Source organism: Pan paniscus, chromosome 11, assembly GCF_029289425.2.
Source record: "Pan paniscus chromosome 11, NHGRI_mPanPan1-v2.0_pri, whole genome shotgun sequence".
Taxonomy (NCBI): domain Eukaryota; kingdom Metazoa; phylum Chordata; class Mammalia; order Primates; family Hominidae; genus Pan; species Pan paniscus.
This window is the reverse complement of record NC_073260.2, coordinates 101,279,998-101,296,410: the sequence shown is the minus strand read 5'-3', so window position 1 is coordinate 101,296,410 and position 16,413 is coordinate 101,279,998.

Genomic DNA, 16,413 nt, shown 5'->3' with positions numbered 1-16,413 from the left:
CTCTGCCTCTCCAATTCTATTCAGTCATTCTAAAACTCACTCCAGGAATCTTAAGCATCTAGTTTAAAATCAGGATTCCTTTTTATAGAGGATGTACAGTAAGTTCTAGATTTATAGGGCAATGTTTTACTAGTGTAAGCCACAAGTTAATATTTTCAAAATTACATTTTTTGTCAAATTTTAATGCTCAGGATGGTCTATTATCTCGCTATCCTCTTTGTATTAAAAAAATAATAAAGGTAAACATATAAATGATTAGATGTTATATATGTTCAGAGAAGTATATAATAAAAAGTTAAAGCCTCTGCAATCCCTACCTATGAGTCGCTTACCACAAAGGGAACCACTATTAACAGTTGTTTGTCTCTAAGCCCAGGAACAGCTTCCATGCATACAGCTGCATTCATATATCCATTTTAAAGCATATAAATAATATTCTATAATCACTCTTATATATCATACTTTTCATTTAATCATGTAAAGGTTTAATTCAAGCCAACATATACATATCTGTACGGTTTTAGCAGTGTCTGTATCATGTAGATGTGTGTGATGCACTTAGTAAGTGCCTAGATTATAGCAACTTACCACAATTATATTTGATCTTACAAAGACAGCTATAATCACAACAGTGTACTTATATCTTGGTGCATCTTATAATATATTTCAACTTTGGTAAGTGATACGGTTTGGCTCCGTATCCCCACCCAAATCTCATGTTGAGTTGTAATCACCAGTGTTGGGGGAGGGACTTGGTGGGAGGTAATTGGATCATGGGGGTGGATTCCCCCTTGCATTCTCATAATAGTGAGTGAGTTCTCACAATATCTGGTTATTTGAAGTAGCTCTTCCTTCATTCACTGTCTCTCCTGCTGACCATGTGAAGATGTGCTTGCTTCCCCTTTGCCTTCTGTCATGATTGTAAGTTTCCTAAGGCCTCCCCAGCCATGCTTTCTATACAGCCTGCAGAACCATGAGCCAATTAAACCATTTTCTTTATAAGTTACTGAGTCTCAGGTAGTTCTTTATAGCAATGTGAGAATGAACTAATAGAGTAGGTATTGCAGAATTTCATCCTAGAATAGATTTCAAGTTCCACTTTCAACAACAATGCATGAAAGGCTTTTGTTCTCCTGCAGAACTGATGTTATCAACCTATAAAACTTTTGTTTAAAAGTGGTTGGCAAGATGGCCAAATAGGACTCCAGTCTGTAGCTGCCAGTGAGATAAATACAGAAGGTGGGTTATTTCTGCATTTCCAACTGAGGTACCCAGCTCATCTCACTGGGACTGGTTAGACAGTGGGAGCAGCCCACAAAGGGTGAGCCGAAGCAGGGTGGGGTGTCGCCTCACCCGGGAAGTGCAAGGGGTCAGGGAACTCCCTCCTCTAGCCAAGGGAAGCCATGATGGACTGTGCCATGAGGAATGATGCATTCCGGCCCAAATACTACGCTTTTCCCACAGTCTATGCAACCTGCAGACCAGGAGATTCCCTCGGGCGCCTACACCAAAAGGGCCCTGGGTTTCAAGCACAAAACTGGGCAGCCATTTGGGCAGACACTGATCTAGCTGCAGGAGTTTTTTTTCATACCCCAGTGGTGCCTGGAATGCCAACAAGACAGACCATTCACTCCCCTGGAAAGGGGGCTGAAGCCAGGGAGCCAAGTGGTCTAGTTCAGCATATCACACCCCAGTGGAGCCCAGCAAGCTAAGATCCACTGGCTTAAAATTCTCACTGCCAGCACAGCAGTCTGAAGTCAACCTGGGATACTCGAGTTTGGTGGGGGGATGGGGGGCATCTGCCATTACTGAGGCTTGAGTAGGTGGGTTTTCCCCTCACAGTGTAAACAAAGCTCCTGGGAAGTTCAAACTGGGCAGAGCCCACCACAACTCAGCAAAAACACTGAAGCTAGACTGCCTCTCTAGATTCCTCCTCTCTGGGCAAGGCATCTCTGAAAGAAAGGCAGCAGCCGCAGTCAGGGGCTTATAGCTAAAACTCTCATCTCCCTGGGACAGAGCACCTGGGGGAAGGGGTGGCTATGGGGGCAGCTTCAGCAGACTTAAACATTCCTGCCTGCCAGCTCTGAAGAGAGCAGCAGATCTCCCAGCACAGCACTCGAGCTCTGCTAAGGGACAGACTGCCTTCTCAAGTGGATCTCTGACCCCAGTGCCTCCTGACTGGGAGACAGCTCCCAGCAGAGGTCAACAGACACTTCATACAGGAGAGCTCTGGCTGGTATCTGGCAGGTGCACCTCTGGGACAAAGATTCCAGAGGAAGGAACAGGCATCAATCTTTGCTATTCTGCAGCCTCTGCTGGTGATTCCCAGGCAAAGAGGGTCTGGAGTGGACCTCCAGCAAACTCCAACAAACCTGCAGCAGAGGGTCCTGACTATTAGAAGGAAAACTAACAAACAGAAAGGAACAGCATCAACATCAACAAAAAGGACATCCACACAACAAACCCATCCAAAGGTCACCAACATCAAAGACCAAAGGTAGATAAATCCACAAAGATGGGGAAAAAGCAGCACAAAAAAGCTGAAAATTCCAAAAACCAGAATGCCTCTTCTCCTCCAAAGGATCACAACTCCTCACCAGCAAGGGAATAAAACTGGATGGAGAATGAGTTTGATGAATTGACAGAAGTAGGCTTCAGAAGGTGGATAATAACAAACTCCTCTGAGCTAAAGAAGAATGTTCTAACCCAATGCAAGATATCTAAGAACCTTGATAAAAGCGTAGAGGAATGGCTAATTAGAATAACCAGTTTAGAGAAGAACATAAATGACCTGATGGAGCTGAAAAACACAGCATGAGAACTTCGTGAAGCATACACAAGTATGAACAGCCAAATCAATCAAGCAGAAGAAACGATATCAGAGATTGAAGATCAACTTAATGAAATAAAGCATGAAGATAAGATTAGAGAAAAAAGAATGAAAAGGAATGAACAGAGCATCCAAGAAACATGGGAATGTGTGAAAAGACCAAACCTACGTTTGACTGGCGTACCTGAAAGTGACGGGGAGTATGGAACCAAGATGGAAAACACTCTTCAGGATATTATCCAGGAGAACTTCCCCAACCTAGCAAGAAAGGCCAACACTCAAATTCAGGAAACACAGAGACCACCAACAAGATACTCCTCGAGAAGAGCAACCCCAAGACACATAACCGTCAGATTTACCGATGTTGAAATGAAGGAAAAAATATTAAGGGCAGCACCACATCACACTTATTCTAAAATCGACCACATAATTGGAAGTAAAATATTCCTCAGCAAATGCAAAAGAATGGAAATTATAACAAACTCCCTCTCAGACAACAGTGCAATCAAATTAGTACTCAGTATTAAGAAACTCACTCAAAACCACACAACCACATGGCAACTGAACAACCTGCTCCTGAATGACTACTGGGTAAATAACAAAATTAAAGCAGAAATAAATAAGTTCTTTGAAACCAATGAAAACAAAGACACAATGTACCAGAATCTCTGGGACACAGCTAACACAGTGTTTAGAGGGAAATTTATAGCACTAAATGCCCAGAGGAGAAAGCAGGAAAGATCTAAAATCGACACCCTAACATCGCAATTTAAAGAACTAGAGAAGCAAGAGCAAACAAATTCAAAAGCTAGCAGAAGGCAAGAAATAACTTAGAGCAGAACTGAAGGAGATAGAGACATGAAAAACCCTTCAAAACATCAATGAATCCAGGAGCTGGTTTTTCGAGAAGATCAACAAAATAGACCGCTGGTCAGATTAATAAAGAAGAAAGCGAGAAGAATCAAATAGACACAATAAAAAATGATAAAGGGGATATCACCACTGATCCCACAGAAATACAAACTGCCATCAGGGAATATTATAAACACCTCTACTCAAATAAAGTAGAAAATCTAGAAAAAATGGATAAATTCCTGGACACATACACCCTCCCAAGACTAAACCAGTAAGAAGTCGACCCCTGAATAGACCAATAACAAGTGGTGAAACTGAGGCAGTAATTAACAGCTTACCAACCAAAAAAAGGTCAGGACCAGAGGGATGCAAAGCTGAATTCTACCTGAGGTACAAAAAGGAGCTAGTACAATTCCTTCTGAAACAATTCCAAACAATAGAAACAGAGGGACTTCTCCATAATTAATTTGATGAGGCCAGCATTATCCTGATACCAGAACCTGGCAGATACACAACAACAAAAGAAAATTTCAGGCCAATACCTCTAATGAACATTGAAGCGAAAATCTTCAATAAAATACTGGCAAACCAAATCCAGCTGCATATCAAAAAGCTTGTCCACCATGATCAAGATGGCTTCATCCCTAGGATGCAAGGCTGATTCAACATATACAAATCAACAAACGTAATCCATCACATAAACAGAACCAGTGCCAAAAAACACATGATTATCTCAACAGATGCACAAAAGGCCTTATAAAATTCAACACCCCTTCATGCTAAAAACTCTCAACATACTAGGTATTGATGGAACACATCTCAAAATAATAACAGTTATTTATGACAAACCCACAGCCAATATCATACTGAATGGACAAAAGCTGGAAGCATTCCCTTTGAAAACTGGCACAAGACAAGGATGCCCTCTCTCACCACTCCTGTTCAACATGTTATTGGAAGTTCTGGCCAGGGCAATCAGGCAAGAAAAAGAAATAAAGGGTATTCAAATAAGAAGAGAAGAAATCAAATTGTCTCCGTTTGCAGAGGACATGATTGTGAATTCAGAAAACCCCATCATCTCAGCACAAAATCTCCTTAAGCTGATAAGCAACTTCGGCAAAGTCTCAGGATACAAAATCAATGTGTAAAAATCACAAGCATTTCTATACAGCAATAATAGACAAACAGAGAGCCAAATCATGAGTGAACTCCCATTCACAATTGCTACAAAGATAATAAAATACCGAGAAATACAACTTACAAGAGATGTGAAGGACCTCTTCAAGAACTACAAACCACTGCCCAAGGAAATAAGAAAGGACACAAACAAATGGAAAAAATTCCATGCTCATGGATAGGAAGAATCAATATTGTGAAAATGGCCATACTGCCCAAAGTAATTTATAGATTCAATGCTATCCCCATCAAGCTACCAATGATTTTCATCATGGAATTAGAAAAAAAGCTACTTTAAATTTCATATGGAACCAAAAAAGAGCCCATATAGCCAAGACAATCCTAAGCAAAAAGAACAAAGCTAGAGGAATCATGCTATCTGACTTCAAACTATACTACAAGGCTATAGTAACCAAAACAGCATGGTACTGGTACCAAAACAGATATATAGACCAATGGAACAGAACAGAGGCCTCAGAAATAATGCCATACATCTACAACCATCTGATCTTTGACAAATCTGACAAAAACAAGCAAAGGGGAAAAGACACCCTATTTAATAAATGGTGTTGGGAAAACTGGCTAGCCATATGCAGAAAACTGAAACTGTATCCCTTTCTTACACCTTATACAAAAATCAACTCAAGATGGATCAAAGACTTAAATCTAAGACCTAAAACCGTGAAAACCCTAGAAGAAAACCTAGGCGATACCATTCAGGACATAGGCATGGGCAAAGACTTCATGACTAAAACACCAAAAGCAATGGCAACAAAAGCCAAAATTGACAAGTGGGATCTAATTAAACTAAAGAGCTTCTGCACAGCAAAAGGAACTATCATCAGAGTGAACAGGCAACCTAGAGAATGGGAGAAAATTTTTGCAATCTATCCATCTGGCAAAGGGCTAATATCCAGAATCTATGAAAACCTCAGCAAATTTAGAAGAAAAAAACAAACAACCCCATCAAAAATTGAGCGAAGGATATGAACAGACACTTCTCAAAAGAAGACATTTATGCAGCCAACAAACATATGAAAAAAACTTCATCATCACTGGTCATTAGAGAAATGCAAATCAAAACCACAATGAGATACCATCTCACACCAGCTAGAATGGCAATCATAAGGAAATCAGGAAACAACAGATTCTGGAGATTATGTGGAGAAACAGGAATGCTTTTACACTGTTGGTGGGAGTGTAAATTAGTTCAACCATTGTGGAAGACAGTGTAGCGATTCCTCAAGCATCTAGAACCAGAAATACCATTTGACCCAGCAATCCCATTACTGGATACATACCCAAAGGATTATAAATCATTCTACTATAAAGACACATGCACATGTATGTTTATTGCAGCACTGTTCACAATAGCAAAGACTTGGAACCAACCAAAATGCCCATCAGTGACAGACTGGATAAAGAAAATGTGGCACATATACACCATGGAATATTATGCAGCCATAAAAAAGGATGAGTTCATATCCTTTGCAGGGACATGGATGAAGCTGGAAACCATCATTCTCAGCAAATTAACACAGGAACAGAAAACCAAACACTGCATGTTCTCACTCAAAAGTAGGAGTTGAACAATGAGAACACATGGACACAGGGAGGGGAACATCACACAACAGGGCCTGTCAGTGGGTGGGGGGTTAGGGGAGGGATAGCATCAGGAGAAATACCTAATGTAGATGGTGGGTTGATGGGTGCACTAAACCACCATGGCACGTGTATGCCTATGTAACAAACCTGCCCATTGTGCACATGTAGCATAAATTAAAGTATAACAAAATAAAACTTAAAAAAGGAACAAGATCATGTAATTTGCAGGAACATGGATGGAGCTGGAAGCCGTTATCCTCAGCAAACTAATGCAGGAACAGAAAAACAATACCGCATGTTCTCACTTATAAGTGGGAGCTGAATGATAAGATCACATGGGGGCAACAACCCACACTGGGGCTTGCTGGGTCAGTGGGGAGGGAGAGCATCAGGAAGAATATATAATGGATGCTGGGCTTAATACCTAGGTGATGGATTGATATGTGCAGCCAACCACCAGGACACACCTATGTAACAAACCTGCACATTCTGCACATGTACCCTGGAACTTAAAAGTTAAGAAAATCAATAAATAAACAAACAAACAAACAAATAAAACATTTGTTTACCTGATTCAAACATTACTATGTGGTAATAAATGGCAGAAATGTGAGGTTTTCAACATTGCAAAAATTATACTAAAAGACGACTGCATCACATTTGTTAATTTCAAATTATGATTTTGTATTTTAGAGATTGTGTTTTCCCCAATAAGATACTGGGGCATTTTTAAAATGAGAGACAAAAAAATCACTTGAGATCCCTTCACAATTAAATGAAAGAAGACAAGATTTGCTCCTATCACAAATTGTATATTTTCTACATCTCTCTTAACAAATAAGCATGAAATTATATAAGACCCCCAACTATTGAATTTTCTGGAAAATCATATATTTGTCTTGGAAAAGAAAAGTGACATGGTCACCAGGGAAAGCTCAATGAATTTACAAATAGTAACACATGTTATTACACCAATGAAAAGCTTCATTGACACAAAGCTTTTATATTGATTTTAGGAAATAATTTGTATTGTACATTTTGACTTTTCCTCCAGCATATTCACTGGAGAAAGGAAAGTCAAGGAGAGAGAAGGGTTGTGGGAATGACAAGAACAGGGAAAGATGTAAGAGTGAGGAGAAGGCAGACAGAGAAAGAGAGAAACTCACTGGTTTGAAAATGGCCTATTTTCATTTCCTTGTGGGATTCCCTCTACTTATTAAAAGAAGTTTCTTTCTGACATAGAAGCTTCATGGTGAATAATATCAGTGTATAACATTTCTTCTGAATTTTGGGTTGATTTTGATGAAGCTGATCCCAGAGTAGACTGGGTCCACATTTGGGGGATTATCAGACGTTGGTCAACAGAAAGGAAAACATTAAGGTAGGAATGGATGATAACAGAATACACTTTAAACTGCTCAGCTTCAAAGAATTCTCTTCCAACATGATCACATATAACATTAACAAAGATTTAATCACCACTAGCTTTGTTTTAAACTCTGAAGGATATTCTAGTGTTGTGCAGAGGGAGCATAGACACACATGCTACCTGGTGTCTATATTAAATAATGTTTATTGGGTAAAAACTTATAAGCAGAGAAATATCAGAAGACAACTAATCCCTTAAATCACTTATTATTCCAAAAAGAGATGTGCTAAGTTGAGCAAAGCTAGGTGGGATGCTTTCCCATTGAGGGCACTCCCGCCCTCTAAAAGCTTCACATATTTATAAGAAACAATAGGAAGGAATAATGTATGCAACTAGAAAAAAATGGAAACCCTCTAGTCAATAGCAGATATGGCGAAGGTTGGGGGAAGCTTGTAGGGAAGGGCCTCCAGTACTAAGCTTCTAGTGTCAGCCCAGCTCATTTTTCACTAAACTAGCCCAAAGCATCTAGGCAAGGTCTTCACTAAGCTCTCACAGGCAGATGGGGGAATGAGCTTCTGGAGTCATCCAGGTTTGTCTCTATTCTGTTATTTTGCATATTCTTACACTGAATGTAGGCCCTAACGACATAAATTTTACTGCTGTTTCATAATATAAACTTGTGCCTTGGATTTGGATATAGTATAAGTACAACTCAACTTTTTGTTTATCCATTTATTTCACCAAACATTTATTTAGTATTTTGAAATCTGAACTCTGCTACTTTTTTGTATTTATGACCTTGAGCAAATTATTGAACTTCGCTGAACCTCAGCTTGCTCATTGGTAAACGAGAGATAACAATTCCTATCTATTTCCTATCAATTCCTACCTATACCATTATACAATAGTATTGTTTAATGAAGAAATAAAATAAGTCATTTAAAGTACCCGGTGAAGTACCTCTTTCTTTGTTTTGTAAGGTAGAAGAGAACAGGAATTTCCTAAGTTGGTTATCTTGGATGAGGAAGGCTATTTAATACTAAAAGCCTTGCTTAATAAAATTCTTAGCTACAAAAGACATCTTAAATAAACACCTCTAGTATCTCTTTAAGTTATTACTTCCTAGTTTTTATTTCCCTGTGCACAACCTCGTTAAAATTCATAAATCTTACAGTAGGAGGTTGTTTCTGAATCACAGCCCCATCTCAGAGACAATGTGAAACAAATGGTACAAAGCACACTTCCAAAACAAACCCAAATATTTTATGTAGCCAAATAAATACAAAGCAATTAATTCTTGTTGAAGGAAACAGACCCAAGCTGTACAGGAAAAGCTGCATTTGTTGTGGGTATTTAAGTACTAAGTGACAGAAAGTTCATACCATGTCGGAACTGGATAGTTTAAATCATTATTTTATTGTGGAAAGCAAGATCATTTTAAAAGTCTCAAAATAACTCTTTCTTTTACTTTCCTAAAACTAAACTCAAGCCCAAATCACCCCGGGACTTTAATTTATTTGCTTGTAGTTCTTGGTAATTTTTAAAGTAATAAGGTTAATGTTCAAGTTCAGAATTAGTTCAGCCCATTTCAATTCACGGACACATGTTCTAAGCAGAATGTAATGTGTACTTAGTATTGGTTTTAGGGAAACATGACATCAAATTCCTCTTTGGATATTCTACAAAGAGCTTTTATTTGAAAGATAGTGTTTTAAGAATGTGTTTGACCTGAGGCATGTCTGAAATGGAATAATAGTGACATGTGTCAAAATGGTATATTCTGTTACCTAAAACATTTCTCCACATCTCCCACTGGTAAAATAATGATATTTTGGCTCTGAAAAGTAGGTCCACTCTGGTGGGAAAAGGCAGAGTCATAAGATCATCACTTCTATATTTTCTAAAATCTTAAGGTACCAGAAAAAAATGCCACATTTTTCCCATTTGAGAACTCAAGTTAAACTGTCTTGAAAAATAAAAAATAAGTGAAAACTATATATTTTTTAAGATTTGGGGCAAACATTTAAAAACTTGGTATTATAGACTTCAGGAAAGCACAAGAGTCAAACCCTTTTATCTTTGTCTCTATAGCACAAAATGATTATATTTTGATTAGCCTTCCACCACCCACGAGCATAATGGAAATGTCTGAATTTTGAGCTGCTCTTAGATCATTTGTCATTGTTAGGCAAGCTAGTAAGCCTCAGTTTCTCCATCTTTACACCACAGATTTGAAATGAGGATTTAAGATATGATCATAAATAATATGACCGTGACAGAGAAGAACCTCAACAAATGCTTTCACTTTGTAAACAAAAATTCCAAATATGGCATTTGCCCTGAGCCAAACAGATGATTTTAAAAAGGGCGAATAACTGTGATTCTCTTCCCCAATTCAAATCGTAGGTTCCTGAAATGCACTCCAAGATCCATTAAGTTTAGACAGTTACATTCATCTGTTCAAATAGCTGGTAATTGCCCCCCTTTCCTCACTAGTTATCCTAGTTGGAATAACATAATGTTAACAGATTGACCTTTAAAGTCCAACACTCATGAGTTCAAATTATGACTCCACCACTGAACTGTCACTCATTTGTAAGTTACCTATGCTCTCTAAGGCCTAGTTTTCTCATCTATAAAATGAGTTAAGCACCTAGCACAATGCCTTGTGTGCTGTAAGTACTCAATAAATGTTATGTTTTCTCCAAAGAAATAATTCTTTCCAAAGAAAAAGTATCAGCTAATGTGTGGAGTTAAAAAATTCAAACCAAACACCGCATATTCTCACTCATAGGTGGGAATTGAACAATGAGAACACATGGACACAGGAAGGGGAACATCACACTCTGGGGACTGTTGTGGGGTCAGGGGAGGGGGGAGGGATGGCATTGGGAGATATACCTAATGCTAGATGACCAGTTAGTGGGTGCAGCGCACCAGCATGGCACATGTATACATATGTAACTAACCTGCACATTGTGCACATGTACCCTAAAACTTAAAGTATAATAATAAAAAAAAATTCCTGCATACAGAATAAAAAAAGTATTTATTACATAAAAATGGATTAACAAATTTGAAAAGAACCCTCAAACCCCCTAGGTTCAAAGAAAATATGTTTTCCTCTATTATCGCCGATGTTACAACAAAATCTAATTTCATCCTTATGACACCTAGAAATATCAGAGTAGGCTACTGTATTTGTCACAATGAGGTTCTCAAGTCTGATTTCTAGCTGTCAGTCAAAATGCCACCTTTAATCTTATTAGATCATGTCACTGAAATTTGAGATGAACCCCATAAGTTTTATTAAAAACAGAGTAGAGTTGCCATCCAAAGCTAATGAATAATTGAATATATTTTCATATTATTTCATAAAAGTCATAAATAATGAGATATAACATCTAATTAGTACATTTTTAGACATAAATGTTTATCTATAAGAATGATGTGACGAAGTACATTGATGAAGTACATTAAATTGTAATTATTCTTTGGTTAACAGATTGGCAATTTAACCCATATGACATCTATATCTTGTACCTTTTAGCTTATTCTCTAGGTAGCTATCTGTCTGCCACCAAAATAACATATGGTAGAATTAAACAGATGTCATTACTTGTAGAAGAGTCTTCACATTTTGCAAAAGTAAAGCAACTGTCTAACTCACAGAAAGTTAAAATAATTCTAAGCCTCTCTCCCCCCAAATAAGGTATGTGCCAAGTGGAATATAATTCTCTCAGAAAACAATCACCTCCAGGAAATCTCAAGGGAATAAGTTTAATACATTGTTCCAATCTCTGTACATTGCTTCAGCATAAGGTAGCAAGAAAATTAAAAGATTGGTTTTGTTTACAGAAGACACCACCTTTCTTTCAATACTTTTAAATGAACTCATCTCATTCTTATTCATGGAAGAACACCCACACTTCTATGAATCCAAAGTACCAAAGTCAATAGAAATATCCACATATCCAAAATAAGGATTTTTTTTTGTCAAAGAGGAAAGAGATGTGCTAACAGTATTCCTAACATCAAATAACTACATTTTTTTTGAATTTAACAATCTTTCTTTTTCTAAAATAAGTGAAAATTCAGTCTCCAAATTAAAAAACTAAAAGCACTACTTTTTTCAGAACCTGTTCAAACTATCCAGAAATTTAGGGAATCTACACCTCTTCAGATATCAAGTGATATCCGAATTTACCCAATTAATTATAATTGGGTAAATAAAAAGTAAAACAATATTAGAAAAACATTTCCAAGGACAAGTTTTTAGCACATACAATTTTGACAAGTCTTTGGAAAAATTGGTGCTTTCGTATACCGTTGGTCAGTACATAAATTGGTGTAAGTGCCTTGGAGGACATTTTGACAGTGTCCATCCAATTAATAACTTACAAACCTTTCAAGTCTGAATCTTTTCTGTATTTATTCCACAAGTGTACATGTTCATGTGTGCCAAAAATGTCAGTTGCCATGTTTCTTTGTAATAGCAAACCACAAGGATGGGCTGCTGCCTTGTGAAAAATGCATGGGTGTAAATTTGGTGGCTTAAGCAGAGGTAAATCTAGTTAAGCTCTCAGTCACCAAAAGGATCTCAGATGATGATGCCCCCTGATTTGGGCTAGAAGGCAGTGAGTCATACTTCTAACATCTGGTGGAAGGAAAAATGAAAGCACAAAATGCTAAAAATAAATAAGTTGGTAAGTGAATTAGCATTTCTTTAGCACTAAAATGGTTAACAACTCTGTAAAATGCAAGATAACAGGCTACCATGAAAGGATATTTCTATCTTTCCTTCTCAAGCTTTTATTTTTTACAAATGGTGATTCTAAGCACCCTTCTTCCTATAGATTTATAGGGTTTTCCCTCAGAACGAAGATCATGGCAATTATCTTAACAATTAATTGCAATTAAATTTAAGAGCAATTTATCTAGTTCATACTAGGCTGGTGCCCACTTGAATGTAAGTTCGTCAATAAAGTGTAACTTCCATGAAAGCCAGATTAGCTTTCATTTTATATTGCATCCCCAGTACCCAGCACCTAAAAGACAGAGCAAGTGACATATAATAGGTAGTCAAAATACATATTTGCAGAAAAATCAGCAGAGTATATCTAATGGAGTTCTCCAATTGTAAATATTTCTTAAGTGAACTCCACTGCTCTTCAAAATAATTTTGTGTAGCATGAACACTGGCCTGTGTTCACATTCATATATTTGCTTTAAGAACTTTAAATAATTTATATAGTCCACTGATTTAAAGAAGTCCTAGAACTACTAAAAACTGAAAGAACCGCCGTGAAACTGGAAGTCAGTTTTACATGACAATAGTAGTATGTGTTGTCCTTCTATAGACTTACTAAGTGTATTAGTCTGTTCTTATGCTGCTTTAAGGACATACTCGAGACTAGGTAATTTATAAAGCAAAGAGGTTTAATTGATTCACATTTCTGCATGGTTGGGGAGGCCTCAGGAAACTTACAATCATGACAGAAGACACCTCTTCACAGGGTGGTACAAAAAAGAATGAGAGCCAAGCGAAGGGGAAAGCCTCTTATAAAACCATCAGCTCTCATGAGAACTCACCATCAGGGACAACAGCATGGGGTAAACCACCCTAATGATTCCATCATCTCCACGAGTTTCCACCCTTGACACGTGGGGATTATTACAATTCAAGGTGAGATTTGCATAGGGACACAGAGCCAAACCATATCACTAAGATGGTGGTGTTTATGGAAAAAGCCCAAGAATATTAGTAAAGAGGATTTTGTTATAGAAATGGCTCTACTGTTGATTAATTTTGTAAACTTAACTTTGCCCTTTAATCCTAGGTTTTCATATTTTTATCAGTAAAATCATGGGAGTTGGGTTGGGGAATCTCTAAATTCTAGTTCCACTTGCTTTAAATTATTTGATTCTATGATTTTTGCATATAGCAATGTCTCAAATCTTACTAACAATAGTGGGGTTGCTTTACAGAAAATATATGCCCAGACAGAAACTCACCAAAAAGGAAAAAATAAATCAATCTATTGTTATTCTCACTCTTGTTCTCTTGTGTGAGTACTTCCAAAGATAACTGGAAAAAAAATTGGCATATATGTTCCTCTAAATGCAATATCTCTTCCCTCTCCCCTTATCTCTCACTATTTACATTTTCACAGCCTTTCATTTCCAATTCAGAACTTGTTGCTGAATACAGCAAAGAGTAAAAATCTCTTTTTTACATGGATTATTCATAGATCACTTGTTAATTGAGCAATGAAACAGATATTCACATACTGTTATACCATTTATTGGTATAAAAAGACAATATAAAAAGAGGTTTGCAAAATGTGACATTTGACCCAATAATTCCACTGATTCACATATACATTTATATTATTTTGAGATTATTTCAGTATTATAGAAGAGTTGCATAAATATTTCAAAGAATTCCTGTATACTCTTCACCTGCTATCCAAATGCTAACATTTTACGGCATTGTCATTCTCTCTTTTTTACTGTGTCTGTTTCCATAGATATGAAAGCTTTTCATTGGAGCATAATTTAAGTTAGAGAAAACTGGAAGAAACCTAAATAACAAGCAAGGAAATGGCTCCTTCAATTATGGCATATACACTGTATGGAATATTGAAGAGGAATTAAAATGTTTTCACTGATTATTGTAAAATTGAAGGCAAGATGCTTATTAGGTAATACTAATTCAAAAAATTATTAAAATTTTAAAGTGATTATTACAAAGATTATGGTATAATGTCTATTAAATATTGCCAAGTGAAAACTCAGAATAACATCAGTGACACATATAAACAGATTGATGGGAAAAAAAAGATGAGAAGGGAACATGCAAAAATAAATGTAGTTATATAAGTGTGATTGACTGGGGTTATGGATAAGTATTCTGTTTTCTAAATAATATAACTTTTTACGGACTATCCTTTAAGATTTTATGGATGGCTACCTGAAGTATAAACAAGGGGAAAATATTGAGTTTGAGAAATTAATCACAAGGCTATAAAGTAGAAGGCATAAATTGAACTATATACTGTAAACACTCATAGTTCATAGGAGAAAGAAGCAAAGTGGTCATTTTTCCCAAGGAGAAAATAAATAGAACTCAAAACAGAGAAGAGATTATTTGGACTGAGATTTCCAAAGGAATAAAGCTGACACAGGTTTATGATGAAAGTGCAACAAACAGAATGCTGAATTCTGCTAGATATCAGTTTAATTTTTTACTGTGCTACATGATGCAATTGGATTGCTTCTAACCTGATATTTCACAGAGATGTATTATTCTGTGGGTATGACTAACAGATATGTGCAATCTGACTGCCAGACTGAACACAGACCTGTAAACCAATAAAACAGATATTTTCAAAGAGAATTTCTGATAACCAAAATCTAAAGGAGGAAGATGAAGATAATAATCTCTTAGCAAAGAATGTTTCACACATGTGACTTTTAAAAGTTTAATTACATGTTCAACACAAAGGGAAACATTTCTGAAAGCCACGAATTCTGTTGTAAGGTGTTTTGGGGTATAAAGAATCATAATTTAACAAATAACCCTCAGAATATCAGGTGGTATTTAAAAGTGCTTTGTTTTAGTATATTTTCTCATTAATTTTTATCTGAATATTTGGCTCTAAGGCTTACAAACCTATGCACAGGCAATTTTGCCAGGGGAAATAGGCAGGAAGTATTTTCATCTATCTGCTGAAGATACAACTTTTTACCATAAAGCAGTCATAATTTTGTCTTGGAATGAAACACAAAGAAGAGTATAATGTTAATCGTGATTAAAAAAGGATGCTATGGTGTTAGAATATATTATCAAAAAGTAAGCTGGCCAATGTTCAATGTTTTGTTTTTGTTTTCTCATAAGTGGGAAAGGAAAGAGAAATGAGGGAAGAGTAGGTTTGGAGAAAATAAAAGCAGAAAAAGTCTGTAATATCTCCCAGTGTCCACACCAAGCTGTTCTCCACTTAGATTAGACTAATTCATTCTGTACAGGTAAGATAGAAAAGCAGGAAAGAAAGTATGTATCTTTAATCTATGATTAAAATAAATTATAATTGCATGTTTTCATCTTCGCCTTATCACTAATTCACCCCCTCTACTACTAGCCAAAGGCTCAAGTATTTTGCAATAGTAGCACAATTATAAGAGCATTAGTAGAAGGTCCAGCGACAAGAGGTTAGATTTTTATAGATTTTATTTTACATATTTATATATTTTATTCATTGTTTGTAGTAAAGAAATGGAGTAATAAAAAATGACTCAGAATTTGGGCTCAGGCATCTTGATAAATGGTGACATGATTTACTGTGAAGTACAAAACAGAGAGACAGGTTTGGGGAAAAAGAAGTCATCTGTCTTGAAGAATTCAGGTATGAGATGTTTATTAGTCATCCAAGAGAAAATAATTTAGTATCAAGCGGGCAGTATTAGCAATAATACATGATGGATTTCTGATTTAAAAAATCTTTATCAGAAAATCTAGTATACATGTAGTAGCAGAAATCGGGCTCTCAGTAAAATTTCTAGGTAGATACAAATGGAA